This window comes from Protopterus annectens, chromosome 14.part0 (genome assembly GCF_019279795.1).
Source record: "Protopterus annectens isolate FY-2018-M chromosome 14.part0, PAN1.0, whole genome shotgun sequence".
Taxonomy (NCBI): domain Eukaryota; kingdom Metazoa; phylum Chordata; order Ceratodontiformes; family Protopteridae; genus Protopterus; species Protopterus annectens.
The window spans coordinates 286,475,199-286,493,514 of record NC_056748.1 but is presented as its reverse complement, the minus strand read 5'-3'; the positions used below and the strand labels follow the sequence as shown (position 1 = coordinate 286,493,514).

At 38.2% G+C, this 18,316-nt stretch overlaps 1 protein-coding gene across 1 annotated transcript in view; it reads right to left on the bottom strand.

Moving 5' to 3' along the window:
- The window catches only part of OAT (ornithine aminotransferase), a 1,138,382-nt gene that overhangs the window by 814,903 nt on the left and 305,163 nt on the right, over window positions 1-18,316 (bottom strand). The window contains exon 2 of the mRNA XM_044056006.1: window positions 13,130-13,228. The gene's annotated coding sequence lies outside the window, so the exon portion shown is untranslated. The remainder of the gene's footprint in view (window positions 1-13,129; window positions 13,229-18,316) is intronic.

Sequence of the window (18,316 nt, the reverse complement as noted above, 5' to 3'; positions counted from 1 at the left end):
TGTCACATTACTCTACAGCCTAATATTCCAATCCTCAATTTTAGGGTATGATGAACCCTTCTAATCAATCAGTCCCGCACTATACGTAACATATTTACCTTCCTAACTGTAGATACATACTTATGCAGATGACTGTAAGTATACTGTAATGATTTCTTAAGTAAGCTGCTCTCTATAACTATCAACAATCAAGCAATGTATCAAACTAGCGGATTTACTTCATCAGCATAAACTGCAAGTTCAATTTGCTGTATCATAATATATGCAAATCATTCTTTGTTTCCAAATGTCTGTTTTCTTCATATGCTTCTGTTGCACCTGCTCTGTTTTATTACTGGAGTCCCAGATTAACATGACTATTTTCTAAGTCTATCACGTTATATATCTATGGTATCGGTGGCCTTTGGTCTCCCTGAATGTTGTTAATGGAGGTACTTAGTCTGGGTGCTTAATTGCCTTTAATTTAATATCCTCACAATGCTCTTTAGGATTAAATTTTTATACCTATTACTGTCTTCTGTCTTTTTGACTGGAAACCTCAGTCTGGATTTCCTGCCTAAGATAATAATTATAATGTTTATTTTTCTCAGCCGTATACCTCACTTTACACTTTTACATAATAAACCAGCCCACTTTTCATAGCCTTGACCTCAAGGTCATTTAATTAATCCTCACTTTATTCATATGCCTCAAAAGTATACAGACTAGATACCAGTTTAAGGTTATCCACATATTTTATTCTTAGATTGCCATTTATATAGAACATTCTGTGAAAAATATATTGAAGTGAGATGGACCAAAATGATTCTCAAATTATTCTGCTCCAAATGCGACACCTAACTTTTGTCTTATTCTTCTGTTCTTTAATAATCTGAAATGCACTTGATCACAGAGATGAATTCGACTTACCCTAGTGACTTCTGTATCAGTATACACTGATTCGCAGAATCAAGTACCTTAGAATAGTCTGGAAAAATTAAAACTACAAGCAGTGATTCATCCGATACATAATTAATACTAAATAAATCAGAAGTTGTTACTGAACTGCCTCTGCTAGACACATATTGAGTTTGATTTACTAAATATATAACAGACTGCCCATTTTATAACTATCTGTACCTCACAGATTTTATCCACAAATGATGCCAGGTTAATTGGCCTTTAGTTAGTGCATTTCTACAAGGATTGTTACAAATCTGTACCTACTAAGTCAACATGCTTCCAGTCCAGTGAGATTATGTAATATTTCTGAAACTGTATTAACATAGAACTAATAGAATGTCTTCTCTACATTTGTGCAGAATTTTAACTCCCAGCCAGACAAGGTCAACTGTGACACTGCCTCATCGTACTTTAGAAGTTTTGAGATTTATTCAGTGGGTACTACTGTGCTATCTCCTGCACATTCAGGGGTTACATAATCATATAATTAAGCAATAATCCCTGATTGGGTGTGGGTATATCAGCATTTACCCACGGGTGGCATGGTTTGATCACGAGGGTGAACCCCATCTCCAAATAAGCTCATCCTGCTGGCTCAGAATGGAAACATACATGCCTTCTGACACCCTTGGCATAGTATGCTTTCCACTTTGCATTCTGTCTACTCTTATTAGTCCAAAAAACTGTTACCCATATCTGGCTACATATTATTAGTCCAAGAAAATGGTACCCATATCTGACTAAATATCATCATCTCAGCTGACTCTTCATTCATAGTTCTGTTTTCTTATTGTACATCCTGTCTTACTCTTGGATCTCTGTCAAAAAACTGAGGTTCACTTTGTTGTCAGGTCCCTCCTGCTTCTTCATTGATTTTGTTTGCCTTCTATATGACACTTCACCTCAGTCACCATTAAGCCTTCTCAAATATCCACCACTGTCATCAGCCACCTGACACTTCACCTAACTTTTCTCCATAACTTTTAACTCCATCTGCCCATTTCTGATTACACTGCTTAGGGGATTTTACATCATGTTAGCCAGTGGGCGCCACTATTCCCTCTTAACTAATGTGATCCACCATTTCCATGCAGTTTTGCCCTTTAGCTTATTATGGGTTGTCTTTATATATATATATATATATATATATATATATATATATATATATATATATATATATATATATATATATATATATATATTGGTGTCATAGAAATTTTCCCGGTTAGGGGTCGCCACAGCGGATCACCTGTCCGCTCATGAGTCTACCTCTTTTTACTGAGGAGACAATACACTCACTTGCCCCCTTCTTGCAATTCAACACAGTGTCCATATGTTCCTTTTCTTAAGGGAACAGAAGGAACTGAATTCAACTAATTTTCAGCCCCACATCCATCTGTTTATCTTGGAGGGAGTTTAAGACCTCAGAAAGTGAGTTCATTTACAGCCTCATGTCCTCCCAGACTACAGCTAACATGTCTTAAAAAATAACCACACATAAACACCTTCTTGTCTCACTCTCCAGTATTTTAACCCACTACTAATGTGAAAGGAAGTTAAATTTGTTTGCATTGTTTTGTTTTTTACCATACACACACCCATATCTCTCTTTCTCTCATATATATATATATATATATATATATATATATATATATATATATATATATATTTCACAGAAACTCATTTCTTTGAAGCCTTGTTTCACTGAAAATTAATTCCCTGAGCAAAATTCACTGAAAGCTCACTTCTGAAAACACATATGATTGAAACTCATTTTGTCTAAACAGGTATATGCCCTGTTCCCCACTGTAGTGCGATCCTGGAGATAGTATATATAGTTAGTGGGGCACAGCCCATCACACTGGGTAGTGGGGGGGGGGGCATAGCCCCAAAATAGTTTGAGTGTATATTATTTTCTGGAAAGTGTTATTCATTTGACTTGTCTATGGTTTACAACATTTAAAATACATGGGAGTCAAATGAGTTGGCCAAGTACAGATGTTCACTCTAAAGGTGGTCATGCAGCTTTCCAATATATCAAGGTTATAGTTAAGGACACCCTTCCAGCATATGGTGATAGATGTTCAACATGGATTTTCAAAGACTGTGTATGCTTTCATGGACATTTTTATGAAATACTGAATATAATTTTTGGAGGGTTTGATTTGAAGGCTTTGGTTACCTTTTAATTGTCACAATACTGCATGTGGACTAGTAAAATGTGAGGAGGGTACATCACTGTTTGAAAATTCTGCTGATAAAATAGTATTTAGCCATTTCCTAACTTACTGTGTCAACAAGGGATCTGCTACATTAAGAAGGATTCTTAAACTGCAAGTCACAGGCTATTGTCTATTTCCTGATGTGGCTGCCATTTCATTCTGTTGTACATTTGTGAAATTTCATAGGAATAAAGAGACGGTTTATGACAAATGATACTTCAGCAGTACAGGATGATTTATACCTAGAAGAGGTGTCATTGTTAACATCATCTTTAGCAAAGTGACCAATGACCATAGATAGCCTCTGTAACCTTTTCAAAGAAGTTTACTAGTTTCAGGACATAGAACCTACCCTTCAGAAAACCACACTGCACGGGGTCTAGACAGAGACAGCCTTTGGTTAACTGGTGCCCTAGGCAAAAACTCTCCACAGCACCCCCCTCCCCAACACCACCCAGTGCCCCCATCCTCGTCTACTTATACTATCCAGATTACTGGAAAAGCGCCCCTCCTAGAGCAGCACCCTAGGTGGCCACCTAGTTGACCTATGCCTAAGGCTGGCTATGGGTCTAGATCAGTTTAGTTATATATATATCATCATAGATTAATTCTGCTGTAGTATGTTCACTGACTTTACATAAAAGGCTGGTAAGGCTGATGGGCCCATAATTAGCTGTGTCTGTAGAGAGGCCTCCCCTGTATAGAGCAGCTGCAATGGCCATTCTCCAAACATCTGAAAAAAAAAACAATAGACATGCTAAAGCTGAGCAATTTAAGTACAGGCTCAGGTAATGCATTCTTGGCACTGCTGGGAATGCACACTCGGTGTTACCAGATTCTAAATAATTATTAGTTTTAGCCTTTGACAGGGATTCTAAGATTTGTTTCGAGGTAAACTGCATATTCACAGATGGCGGATGCAGCAGTGTGGGTGAGTGGGGTAAAGTTAGCAATAAATTTCTCTGCTAATATAATAGCTATATCCTTGGGAATTAAAAGTTTGATATTATTATTATGGATGAGCTTGATGTATTGTTGAGTAGCATTCCCTGACATTACTGGAGAAAGATTTATGGTTTCATTTGGTATTTATAATGACATTAAGTTTGTACTCGGCTTTACATTTTCTAATGGTGCTCTTAAGTTCCTTTTTGGCATGATTCAATATAATTTGGAAATAGGGGATGAGGATTTTGTACAAATTTGTATTATTTTCCTTTTGTTATACAGTTTATTAACATCCTGCTACTATGGTTTACTCCTGAATTTACCATTATGTTTATGTAGGACAGGTGCAGACTTTCTGTGTTTGGGTACTAGCAAAAACTGGAGGGGAATATGGCAGCCCTCTCAGTTGGGTCCATTTGCAGAGCATTGCTGGCAATTTTGTTTGTAGGTTTTCTACAAAATTAAGTATATTTTCACTGGAGAAGTCCCTACAAACTGTCTCATTTGGTGCCGGGGCGGTATCACTAGGCCTGACAAAGATGGCTGATTTGTGGTCATCTTTAACCAGGGATAAGGAGATCCATGATGGTGGTGCAGGCAAAGGATAAGTTAATAAGGACAAAGTCAAGGATATTAGAGACTCTAGTGGGTAGTTTTACAACTTGCTACAGTTCATTGGTGTTAAACCCTAGGAAATGCTGAGCATATCCATTTTACAGGTGTTTGCGTGCCAATTGATACTTGAGAATTGAAGCTCCATAGTAAGAAAGTAGTTGGTTCGATATTTAACCCCTCAGTTTCATTAAGGTAATTTGCATGACCTTTGGGGACATGAATTTGGAGCTGTGGCTAACACTGAAGTAATAGTTGGATTTGCTAAAAGTGATTTGGATCTCTGAGTTAGGGTCATGGGTAATTTGACATGATAAATACATATATTCCTCTGCAGTTTTGGATGGGACTAAAGGCATAACAGGTGCTAAAATCTAATATAGAAGGAGTGGTGTGATTGCACTAAAACCATGCTGCAGTAACTGCACAGTTATAAATGTGTACGAGTGGTAGGTGGACTCAGGCAGTTATAAATGTGTACGAGTGGTAGGTGGACTCAGGCAGTTATAAATGTGTACGAGTGGTAGGTGGTCTCAGGCAGTTATAAATGTGTACGAGTGGTAGGTGGACTCAGGCAGTTATAAATGTGCACGAGTGGTAGGTGGACTCAGGCAGTTATAAATGTGTACGAGTGGTAGGTGGACTCAGGCAGTTATAAATGTGTACGAGTGGTAGGTGGTCTCAGGCAGTTATAAATGTGCACGAGTGGTAGGTGGACTCAGGCTCTTTACTACCCTTTTTTCATTACTTGTGTTTCGGCTCCAGCTGGCCACTCCTTTCCTAAGTTATCGCTTCCCTTATGCACTGTCTTGCATAATCATACAGAATTGAAATTACCACATTATAGACAATTTTCCACCGTTATGTCAGTTTTCATCCTTTATGCATTTTCTTGCCTTATAACTGTGTACTATCAGTATATTTTTGTAAGATCTTTCAAACTGCAGCTTGCTTTTGCAGGAAATAGTAATCTCTGCTGGAACTGGCACTGATCTTCAAAGAAGATTTATATTAAAAAATGTGTGCAACTGTACTTCTGTTTATGTTGTTTTTATCAACTAAGCTCTTCCTGTGTAATACAGGTTCTCTGTAGTGTGGGCTTTGATAATTTACATATGCCCAGTTGCACTCTCCCACAATATGCTACTGACTGTTCTGCCTGTCTTCTCCTGTCTGTGACTGCCACAGTTGTGTGCCTATATTTATTTGTTTCTTTCTTCATTTGTTTTTTTTGTTTGCTACTCATGTTGGTGGGTTAGTCCAAAGTACTAACCCGTTTCAGTTGCTAGCAAACTCTGAGTGTTAGGCCGCTTAAAGCCAGGTGAAGTTGTTTGAAACTCAAATGTGATTTTTTTGTTGCTTTGGAGAACACAGCCTAAATAAAATTTTAAGTAGTGCCATCTAGAAAATAACAAGACAATACTTTCTTTATACACTTTTGGCATTCATCTTCCATCTGATTTCTTTTAATCTTTCTCTTTCCACTTTTTCAACCAATCACTAATTGAGGAACTTTTAGAACACACTTACAGATTAAGGCCACGAGATGGCAGCAAACTCACATCCCATATTTTTTATCTCCCTCTTCTCCTGTGCCTACAAATGGACAGAAGAAAAAATAATCAGGGCAAAAGGACACAGCTTAGGCACGCTTTAAATACTGATACTATTAACTTAGAAAGCTGATAGGAAAAAGGGAATATGAATAAACATGGTTTTTTTTTTTTCGGAAATAAACCAAGTCTGCAGCTGTAAGGATACTTTTTTATTTCTTAGTTATTTTGTTTAATGATTCACATTTCCTTGTCATGTTATTTACCAATATACATATATTAGTAATAATCACTTTTCTGTGACCTTTAGCAAGAAAGGGCTAACACTTAAGTTCATTTATACAGAAAATGTGCCTTAACTTCATTACCACTTGAATAGGAAGATCATTTTTTAAGGAAATATTAGTTCATATTGATAACATTATAATGAAATATATAGGGTAACCAGTTCCAGCAATTTTCAAAAGAGAAGAAAAAACTGACTGACTGCATTTTAAAAATTTGCCATAAGTACCTGATAGGGTCTGTTTATTTACCCAGGGGGTGTGAGCACTGTAGTATTTAGCCATGAGTGCTTTAGTTTTACCAAAGGGATGAAGCCTATGTGGTGCAGTGAGGCACAGGTGGAAATATACTGCATCATTCATATGCCAGAGACTAGTTAATAATTGCATTACACTTTGGCCTTCAGTTTATTTTTGAATTTTAGCATTTTTGATCTTCTGTCATAATTTGTACAATTTGCAGATATATACATTTTCATAAAATACACTCTCTCAAGAAAAAATGATTAAAAAAAACTAAGTAGGTCTTGGTTATTGAATATGTTAGTATGCACATATTCGATACATATGTGTGCACTCACTGGAAGACCATTCAGTTGTACATTTTAACAGAAAATATTTCAGTGCATATAATCATACGTATTAATTCATTATGCAGCCTAAACTTCTTTTTAGGAAAAGTATGTTTCTGCTTGTTTTTTTCTCAGGTCTTGTGTAAGTGTAAATTCAGTTGCCCTAGGATGCAGCTTTGTGTTAAATGCTCATAGTGTATCATGAACTTTTATGCATTACTTTAACTAGCTTGTTTTCACCAAATAGTTCACTTTCTTGGAATATAATCTCATTTTGCAGTGTGTGTATAGATATAGATTAGATATAGATATATAAATACACACACACACACACACACACACACACACACACACACTTGCACAAAATATGTTGTATGCTGGCAGCTGTGAAACAGTTTCCTTTTCCCACCACACTGGTTTCTGAAAAAAGGAAAAAGTGTGGGCTTCAGTTCAAAAGCTGTACAGTTTTGCATGAGAGTGGCTTTTTGAAATTATTTGCAGCTTTTACTTTAGTTTATTAAACAACCAGCCTTATCCCAGTAATAATAATAATGCTTGAAAGGGTTGGAATTATTAGGCAATAACAGAATTCCCAGGAATATCCCGAGTCCAATGCCATACTGCAGGAAGCTCCACTATTTCCCAATAATGCCCCTCCTGGAATCCATTTTTGCATGTTAATATGGTAGTACTAGCAGTTTGCTAGATATTTTCCCAAGTTCTCCTCTGTCCATGAAGCCTACCTTCCCAGTAACTCTGCTGACCCATTCATTCCCACCGGGTAAGAACCCAATGGCCCAGTCATTCCCTGGGTGCAGGGGTTAACCATACGCAAAGTGGTGCCATTATTCTGAGCAGTATAAGTGTTCTTTTTTTGCATCACTGATTCCACATACATGCTAATTAGCATCCAAAGTGTGGGCATGTAATTAGTTTTTGTGATGATGTGATCAATGAGTCCCCAACCCACGTGTAGATGAACACATCTGTGTGATCTCTGGTCGTCACTGAGGATTTAGTCATGCTGTGTGTACCCATGAACATGTGGTCCTTCCCCCAACCCCCCTGTAGCGAGCACACCTGTGTGATCTCTGATAATCACTGGGGAGTTGAGCATGGTGTGTGTACCCATGAACACATGGTCCTTCCCCCAACCCCCCTTTTGGCAAGCACACCTGTGTGATCTCCGATCATCACTGGGGAGTTGAGCATGGTGTGTATACCCATGAACACCTGGTCCTTCCCCCAACCCCCCCTGTAGGCGAGCACACCTGTGTGATCTCTGATCATCACTGGGGAGTTGAACATGATGTGTATACCCATGAGTACGTGGTTCTTCCCCCAACCCCCCTATAGGCGAGCGCACCTGTGTGATCTCTGATCATCACTGGGGAGTTGAGCATGGTGTGTGTACCCATGAAGACGTGGTTCTTCCCCCAACACCCCTGTAGGCGAGCACACCTGTGTGATCTCTGATCATCACTGGGGAGTTGAGCATGGTGTGTGTACCCATGAAGACGTGGTTCTTCCCCCAACACCCCTGTAGGCGAGCACACCTGTGTGATCTCTGATCATCACTGGGGAGTTGAGCATGGTGTGTGTACCCATGAGCACGTGCTCCTTCCCAAAAAAGTAATTAGCAGGCTTAAGCCTGGTTATTCCTCTCTTCTTCCTCACAGGCACCTAAGATGCAAATCAGAGTCCTGTAAACTGGATCATAATCAGGGCTTTATCTACCCATTCTAGTATAGGTAATTGATAGATTGGTATTTTTATGCAAGTTTTACTGACTTAGAAAGGACTTTTTATTATCATTTTTTAAATTTTTGAAGAAAAAAAAAATTCTTAATCAGTATTATAATTTGAAAATGAAAGTGATTCCCCACATGCTTCAAATATCACAACTGCAAATTGCAGACAGCATCCTAAATAGCCCCAACTCCTGCCCTTACATCCATAATTACACCCTATACACCCAATTGTGATTTCAGAAGTACACAACAAAAATATTGGAAATGTACTTTACAGTCATTCAGTTGCATAGTCATGGAACAAACTTCCATTGTCCCTTTGCTCCACTACCAAAAGTGGCAAATTCAAAAAGCAACTAAAAATTTATTTCCAACACGCATGGATATGTACTTGTCAGGAAATGAGCTAAGACATTTTTCTTCTTCTCTCAATTAATATATCTGCCTGGTATCTACCTAAACTGTCTACATATATTACTCCCACTGCAGTTAGTACCTATGCTATTAAATGCATTTCTGTTATACTATGCCATGATGTTACACTGAATTTTTTTTAAATTATTTTAGTCATTGCTACATTCCTTGTAAATAACTTAATGCCACTCAAATTTCTCAAACATATTGTTACTACTTTCTCAAAATACTGTACTTTTGCCTTGTATACATTCATATTGTATATTCTTCTCTGTCTTTGTATCTTACAACTTGAATTGTTAGGTTTTTCTTATTTTTTAATTACTTTCCTGGAGCTTTTCTCCTCGGGTCTCTGCTGAAAAAGGGATCTCTGGGCCCAGTCAGACTAACCCGGTTAACAAATGTAGAAATAAATAAATAAACAAATCTGGAAAACAGTACCACAGTTTTATGTTGATTGTATGGTTCTATAGACAGTATTCCATCTCATTACCATTTCTTATGAAGGTTCATGTTATTTAGTTTTTGTTTTTATTTATTGATTCATCTTTAGCTTTCAGTTATGAGTAGTATGTGTTGGAAGCTGAGGAAGGCAAAGATATTAAATAAGTGTGCACCTTTCTCGTTCCACTGTAATAGATATGTCATTTCATGGAGGTCTGGTGTCTAGATTGGGAACCATGAAGTAAAATCTGAGCAAAAGGCAGATTATTTTTTTCTGTCGTTAGAACTTGTAACACTACTACTCAGTGGGACTGAGGCTTCATTTCTTTGTTTTTCTGTGTGAGAAAATACTGACATTTTTCAGCATCACATATGGGAGATTACTTCTGTTCTGCAAATAAGGTATTTAACCATTGTGCAAGGCTGCATGATTCTCTGACTTTCCAAGCTCAGAGTATGTGTGTTGTTCAAGCAAATATGTTTAACTTTATACCAGTTTAGTTTTCATCTCTCTTAAGTCATACTCTTTAGTAACTAGGAAACATACTTTTTCTTTCCACTGAGCTGGTATTGTTCTACAGAAAATTCTTACTTTGGAAGGGTAAAAGATAACTTACTTGAAAGTACAAGGTAATATTTAAATCAGATCGTCTTACACCCGAAGACCAGCTTGTATGAGCTGGGACTAAGAAAGATCGGTATGAGTGACCTGGATGAAAACTCTTAATGATTAATTCCATTCGCATCTTTGAGCTTTTGCCCATGGACAATAAGGTACAGTGGTCACTCATAAGGTACAGCAGTCACTGATAAGGTACAGTGGTCACTGATAAGGTACAGTGGTCACTGATATGGTACAGTGGTCACTGATAAGGTACAGTGGTCACTGATATGGTACAGTGGTCACTGATAAGGTACAGTGGTCAATGATATGGTACAGTGGTCACTGATGAGGTACAGTGGTCACTGATATGGTACAGTGGTCACTGATAAGGTACAGTGGTCATCGATAAGGTACAGTGGTCACTGAGAGGCGGGGAAAATGCATAGCAACTTCTAGTATTCAGGAGAAGAATTGTGTGAACTCAGTTTAATAAGGAATGATTGTCAGAGGTTTTGGGATCAGGATCATTTGCATCACAACCACTCATTAGTATTCATTAAACAACAGAAAATGTCTGTTTACACAATAAAAATGCTGTTCTTAATTATCACTGCATATAAAAAATACTAAAGGTTCTTTTTTTTTTTTATTTTTTCCATGCATCATAATTTGGTTACTTTAGTACACACTTAATATTCACTGCTTCATTCAAACCTGGCAGCATATTGGTTCCCACCCTAAGGTGCGAGCAAATTTCCTTAATGTGAACAGTATTTCAATATGCCATCTTTAAGGACATCTCTCAACATAAAACAAAGAATATCTAAATAAAGCATTTGTTTTTTTTGTCCTGATTACTTACATGTGCTCATATATTCTGTTTGACAGCTTCTGAGACATTCTGCCAATGCTGAATGCCTTAGAACTATAGCACAGACCCACATATATCATAAAGGCTGAGTTACAATCACACCTTTTATTTACTGGGTCTATATTAGAACATCGAAGTTTCAAAACTTCGAATGTTCTAATATCGACCCCTATTCAGCAAAAGCTGAAAATATCGAAGAAACGGACAATCAAATTCTTTCCCTAGGTATTTTCAGCTCTGTGGTGGAAAGTTACAGGTCAGATTCAGGTAAGTGTGCGATTGAGTGTGGGTTTGGTTAGTTAGGGTTAGGGTGTGGGTTAGGTATGTGTGCGATTGTGTGGATGTGAGGGTTGGGGCGGGTTAGGTGAGTTAAGGTAAGGGCACGGGTTAGGTATATGTGCGATTGTGTGGACGTGAGGGTTAGGGTGCGGGTCAGGTAAGTGTCCAATTGTGTGCACGTGAGGGTTAGGATGGGGTAGGTGAGTTAGGGTTAGGGCGCGGGTGAGGTGAGTATGCAATAGTGATGGACCTTAGGGTTAGGGTTTGGGTTAAGGTAATAATTAGTGGTGTGTGTATAGTTTAGTGTAGGGTTAGGTGTAAGATTTTAGGTATATGTGTGTGGATTGCTGTTTGTTTGGTGTGCTTGTGTTGTGTGTATGTGTTTTGGAACAGCAAATTTTTTCCCTAGGAAAAAATTTGCTGTTCTAGATGTTAGATGTTTAGAGCTTTCACTGAATAGGGGTCGATATTAGAACATTTGAAGTTTTGATGTTCTAATATAGACCCTATTTATTTACATTTGTTAACAGGGTTAGAACACTGAGAAATATTAACCAATTTCAATCTCAGCCTGGAATATGTAAAACAAAAAGAATTACACAGAGAAAGCATGAAGGCGGTCTGCCTAAAGCTATAGACTTACTGCTTGTTATGCAGGCTGTGTAAACCCAAGCAGGAAGAACTGTCAGTGTTGACTACCTCCAACAGTTTCCCTTTATCTGAGGCTATGCAGTCTTGGAGTTGGTATGTATAAGCAGCACAGGGCAGGAAGCATAGCTGTCCAGATGGTGGGTGCATCCAATCTGTCGGATATCTGCAATATCAAAGGTCTTCTGATAAATGAGACTCAGTCACTGGTCCTTCAAGGAACAAGGTAAAGGGTGACAATAACACATCAGGCTTAAAAAATCACATACCTGTGGTAAACTGAATAATTAGTGAAAGATTGTAGTAATAAGAAAAGCAGAGGGAAAATGTTGTTATTTATTGGTAGCGCAATGCCCATTATGAAGAATAAAACACAGGGAAAGCAGAGCAGAAACATTGTTTGGGTGGGGCAAAGGGGGCAGCTTCCCCTGGTGCAAAGTATCGGGGGCACAATCATCACATCTTGATCAGTGTTTTGTGCATTTGCAGTGAAAACAGAAGAGTTATAGCTCTCTGTATTTGCCATAAACTGTAGCAGTTATTTGCTATAAGTGTAGCAAATAGTTTGCTACAGTTTAAAATGAGAGAAGAGCTTTTTTTTCCCTCTGCATGTCCAAGGAGAGAAACTTTTTTTTTGTGTGTGTGTGTGTGTGTGTGTGTGTGTGTGTGTGCCAGATTGGGGGCAGCACCAGCTGCGAGAATAGCTAGCTACATATCTGATACAGAGGAAACGTTTTCTTAATATCTAGACCTTATGCACAGTATAAAGAAAAGAAAGTCACCATTAGTACAAATTAAATTGCAAAGTAAGCCAATGGACTTTAAGGTTGCTACTGGGAACAGTGTCAATATAATCAGAGAACTGAAATTTGGAGTATTAAGTAATATAGCGTTGCAACAAAGTAATGTAGTCTTGAAAACTGATGCATGAGTACCTTTAATGCTGATATGGAAGTCATTTTTAAAGAACAAGAAGAAACCTTACCTTTTGAAAGCAGTTGAAGATACTGGACCAAGCTTTCAGTTGAAGATACTGGACCAAGCTTTCCGGGAAGCAGTTGCTTCAATACAATTTTGTTAACAACTGTGGAGAAATAAAACACATTCATTGTGGAACTGAGGGTTTAAAGTATGAAATGAAACAGTTTTGTATCATGTACACTGATGTTTACAGATGAAAAGAGGTATTCACAAGTGAACAGGGAAGGATTTGCAATAATATCTGGAGTGAAAATATGTGATAAGAATTTGAAGGGTTGCCTTTAGCACAGATACACATGACAAATGATGGATTACTTACTTTCACAAATAGGTTGTAAAACAGCACTGCTGGCCAGTGCAGATGGCAGCACACAAGCATTTCCTTTGTACTGGTTTCTTACCGTTATTTTCTTAGCCTTCTGTCCATCTGATCCAGGGACCCATTCATTTGTCTGAGCTTAGCCTTCTGTCCATCTGATCCAGGGACCCATTCATTTGTCTGAGCTTAGCCTTCTGTCCATCTGATCCAGGGACACATTCATTTGTCTGAGCTTAGCCTTCTGTCCATCTGATCCAGGGACCCATTCATTTGTCTGAGCTTAGCCTTCTGTCCATCTGATCCAGGGACCCATTCATTTGTCTGAGCTTAGCCTTCTGTCCATCTAATCCAGGGACCCATTCATTTGTCTGAGTTTAGCCTTCTGTCCATCTGATCCAGGGACCCATTCATTTGTCTGAGCTTAGCCTTCTGTCCATCTGATCCAGGGACCCAGTCATTTGTCTGAGTTTAGCCTTCTGTCCATCTGATCCAGGGACCCATTCATTTGTCTGAGGTGAAAGCCTTTTGGCTCATTCATTCCCTAGAAACAAGAAACAAGCATACCCAAGTGTGAAGCTAACATCTCTGCCTAAGGATCAGGATTTTCTTCTTCATGCACGCCCTGAACATTCTGAGGGAAGTCCACGCAGTGGATGTGCCATAGCTCTATGTGTGATCTACAGGAATCATGCATGCCCTGAACATTCTGAGGGAAGTACACACAGTGGATGTGCCATAGCTCTATGTGTGATCTACAGGAATCATGCATGCCCTGAACATTCTGAGGGAAGTACACGCAGTGGATGTGCCATACCTCTATGTGTGATCTACAGCAAGTCCTTAACCTCCTTCACGACAACATCTTCAATGTTACCTTGGTCTCCACTTGGGATTCTAGCAATGAACATGTGCCTGGCCACATGACACAACCCCACCAGCTGAAGAGGGGAAAGATGGGAAGGCCTCATCATTCCCCCCTGCATACACAACAGCAGATCTTTCAGGTACCCAAACTGCTAGCCAGATCTGGGTGACATGGACAGGGCTGCTTTATCTCGTTAAACTAATGAAGTTGGCATGGAGAGCATGTAAATAAAAGAGTGAATTCAGACCTGTAAAGTGTAATGGTAGGAAACCCCCGGGTTATCCTAACCCTTGTAGACAGAGGGGGAGAACACTATTTAATTACATAGTAAATCAGGGTGCATATTTGGCAAGGCTCCTGATGGTTTTACTGACTGCTTATCTAGTATCAACCTATGAGCCTCTGACTTGTGTTTAAAGTGTTTGCATTAATGCAGCTAATGGTATCTGGCTAAATCACAAAACAAATCTGGTTCAAAATGTCATTTAACTGAATGCTCGTTTGTTTGAGATTTCATGTATTTGGCAGAATCACAAAACAGATCTAGTTTATTTATTTATTTATTTATTTATTTATTTATTTATTTTACATTTGTTAACCGGGAATGTCCGACCGGGGAGAAAAACTCCACATAAAACAAGTACAGTGGTATATATATATATATATATATATATATATATATATATATATATATATATATATAAACAATAACAATATATATGAACACAGGATATATAATCTTCTTCTTCTTTCAGCTTTTTCCCGGTTAGGGGTCGCCACAGCGGATCACTGTCTGCTCATGATTGTCAGTGGAGTTTTATGGTGTCGAGTTGAACACAGGATATATAATACAATGCATTAAAAAAAAAATTAGTTGAAAACCTTATTAAATTGAATGCTCATGTGGATGGAATCTCATTTCATGTGGTTTAGGTACACATAGTACTCTAATAAGCAATTAGAACAATGTTGAATTTAGGGTGACCTATCCATGCATTTTGTGATACTTTTTTAATATTTTTTCTGGGCTTATAAAGCCCAGAACACAAGCTCAGGCTACTGTGATAAATACTGATTATTATACTTGTGCATAAGTTCTTCTGTTTTATATTTGAATTGGTTTATAGAGGTAGGCTGTCTTCCTTGAAATTCTATCCCCTAATTCTGTTTAAATGCCAAATAATATTAGAAGTTTCAAGGTACATTCACAAATCTGTGAGGGTGACAACCCTACTGTTTATTTAACAGATTAGGGTGAAGATACAGTTTTTTTTTTTTTTTTAAGAAAACGACCCTGTTCAAATGATATGACAGTTCCTGTTGCTGGATGATATGAAACTCTATAGCTAATCCAATAAAAAACTAGTAATTCAATGCACAAAAACAGAAAAACTGAGGCATTACAAAAGTATTATCCTGGAAGAACAGTCTGCTATAAAGAAATTGGAACAAAAGAAAGTGTATAAATATTTAGAAAAACACCATACTTGATAGAAATAGCATGCACCCTAAACATATGTATGCTAATGTACTTAAAGGTACTTAAAGGTCAATTCATTAGAGCTGCTCATTTAATAGGCTAATGCTGATCTTATGACAACCTTTGAAAACGAAGGTTGAATTTGTAAACAGGGATTACCCAGAGGAAGAAATTAAGAGGGTCGCTGATCAGATATTTTCTGACAGAAACTTTGGATCTAAACCTTTTTTTTTTTTTTTTTGATGTAAGGACAAAGGAGCCAATTTTGACTATGTCTGATACTTCACAAGCAATAGCGAAGAACAATTTATATTCCCACTTACTTACACAAGTGATGTCATTAGGTATTGTGACATTATTACAAGGAAATGGCAGATTTTAACTATAGACATGAATATACAGGATGTGGTGGGTGAATGACCATTGTTTGCTTTTAACAATACCTTACATTTTAAGAAACAACCATGCTACAGGTAATTTCCCTTCTATAAGTCTGTTTCATCACTAGACTGGCACTTATCCATGTAGTAATTGCAATTATTGTTGTTATATCTTGAAGCAAGACTCTTTTATATGTCTAATTATTGGTATGGTTTACATGATACATGGATATGCCAATCATGATACACAATATCTAGTATACCATATCTTGCTTTGTGTGCTGTGTGTAATAAATTTTATATTGGGAAAACAGAATTTTAAAGAATGTTTCTGTCAACGTATATATATGATATCATAAAGGCAGATACGCAGAATGCTCTTGTAAAACATATTATGAGATAATGGGTCTTTACATAATTTTAAATTCATGATGTTACAAGTTACTTTAGCAATTTGAGAGGAGGCGATGTTAGAACTCAGACAAGGCTGAGTATATTTGGATCACTTCGCTAAATGCTACCACTGATCTTGGTTTAAATGAATGTTGTACCCTTAAACCTTGGTTAAGTAGGAGAATATAGGTTCATAGGTAGGTACTAGGCTATAGGGCCTATATGAGCTTAGCCAAACGGTACCCTGGCTTTTGCCACCCAAGAAAATTATTTTCCTGTGCCCCTATCAAGCAGAGCCACAGAAGTGATCCCCAGGATGAATTTCCTATCTGTATTAAAACACTAGATTGTTGCTAATTGGTTTATTTTGATCATGTGTTATGCTTGGCATGGCATTTAAATGTTTTAAGTTTGCTGTTGTGTTTTTTAAACATTTAAGAAAGTATCTGGTGATGCAAAAGCACTAAAATTTTCTAATCTGCTTAGTTTTAAGCTGTAGTTTTGTTTACTGATTCTGTTATGTTTATACTTCATCTAGAATTTATCACCTCTACTTCCATTGATTTGTTGAACAAATGAAGGGTCAAGAATACAGTATGAAAAAAATGAGAAGAAAGCTGAGTAACCAGCACCCTAGAGAATATTAGGATCCAACCTAACACTCTCATACTGGGCGACTTCAACTACCCCTCCATTAACTTGGAAAAATACTCATGTACCAATACACTTGCCAAACGTTTCCTGGAATTCATTAATTCCAATGCCCTGGACCAGGTCGTTCTTACCCCCACTAGAGGTAGCAACATCCTTGACCTGGTCATAACTAACATGGGCAACTGTTGCTCTACACCAACAGTCAACTCCTCCCTGGTTAGATCCGACCACAAACTATTCACCTTGGAAATCCACATCCCTCACACCCACCCACCCCACACAAAGGTAACCACCATGAAAAACCTCCCCAAAGCTAATTTTGGGCTTCTAAAAACAGAGGTGGCTAACTTCACGGCACCCATGCAAATGGAGAATAGTTGCATGGCTGCTGAATCATACACCAATGCACTGTATTAACCTGTACACAAATGCATGGATCTCACCATACCCAATAGAACCAAGACGCTCTCCTCCAAAAAAAGGAAGCCAATCTGGTGATCCCCTGCCATAAACAAACTCTGCAACAGAAGGAGGAAACTGATGCGGAATAAGGTGAAATCCCAAGACTGGAAAAACTCCCTTATCAGCCTCAACAAAAAGTTGAAATCCCTCATCAAATCCTCTAAAGCTAGCTATGACAACAGAATTGCAGCAGATAGTAAAGACAACCACAAGGCCTTCTGTAGTTATGTAAAGAATCTCCATGGCAATACCCAGATTTGCTCTGAGCTACTGCACAATGGTACATCCTATACTGAGCCAACAGATATTACCAACATACTGGCTGACAGATTCAGTGCCAACTTTACCCCTCCCCCCAAAGGACCAATCACAATACCAGTAGATTGCCAGGCACCCAGTATTACTGCTGTACAGGTTTAAACAGCACTGTCCAAGGCCAAGAATACAGCTTCTATGGGACCTGATAATATCCCTGGCTGTGTTCTACATGAACTACAGAGTAAACTGGCATCTCACTTGTGTGCCCTGTTCAATCACAGCCTCACCTCAGGCTTTGTCCCTACTGAATGTCACACTGCTACAGTCATCCTTCTCCACAAAGGAGGAGTGACTACAGACCCTGGGAACTATTGCCCTAT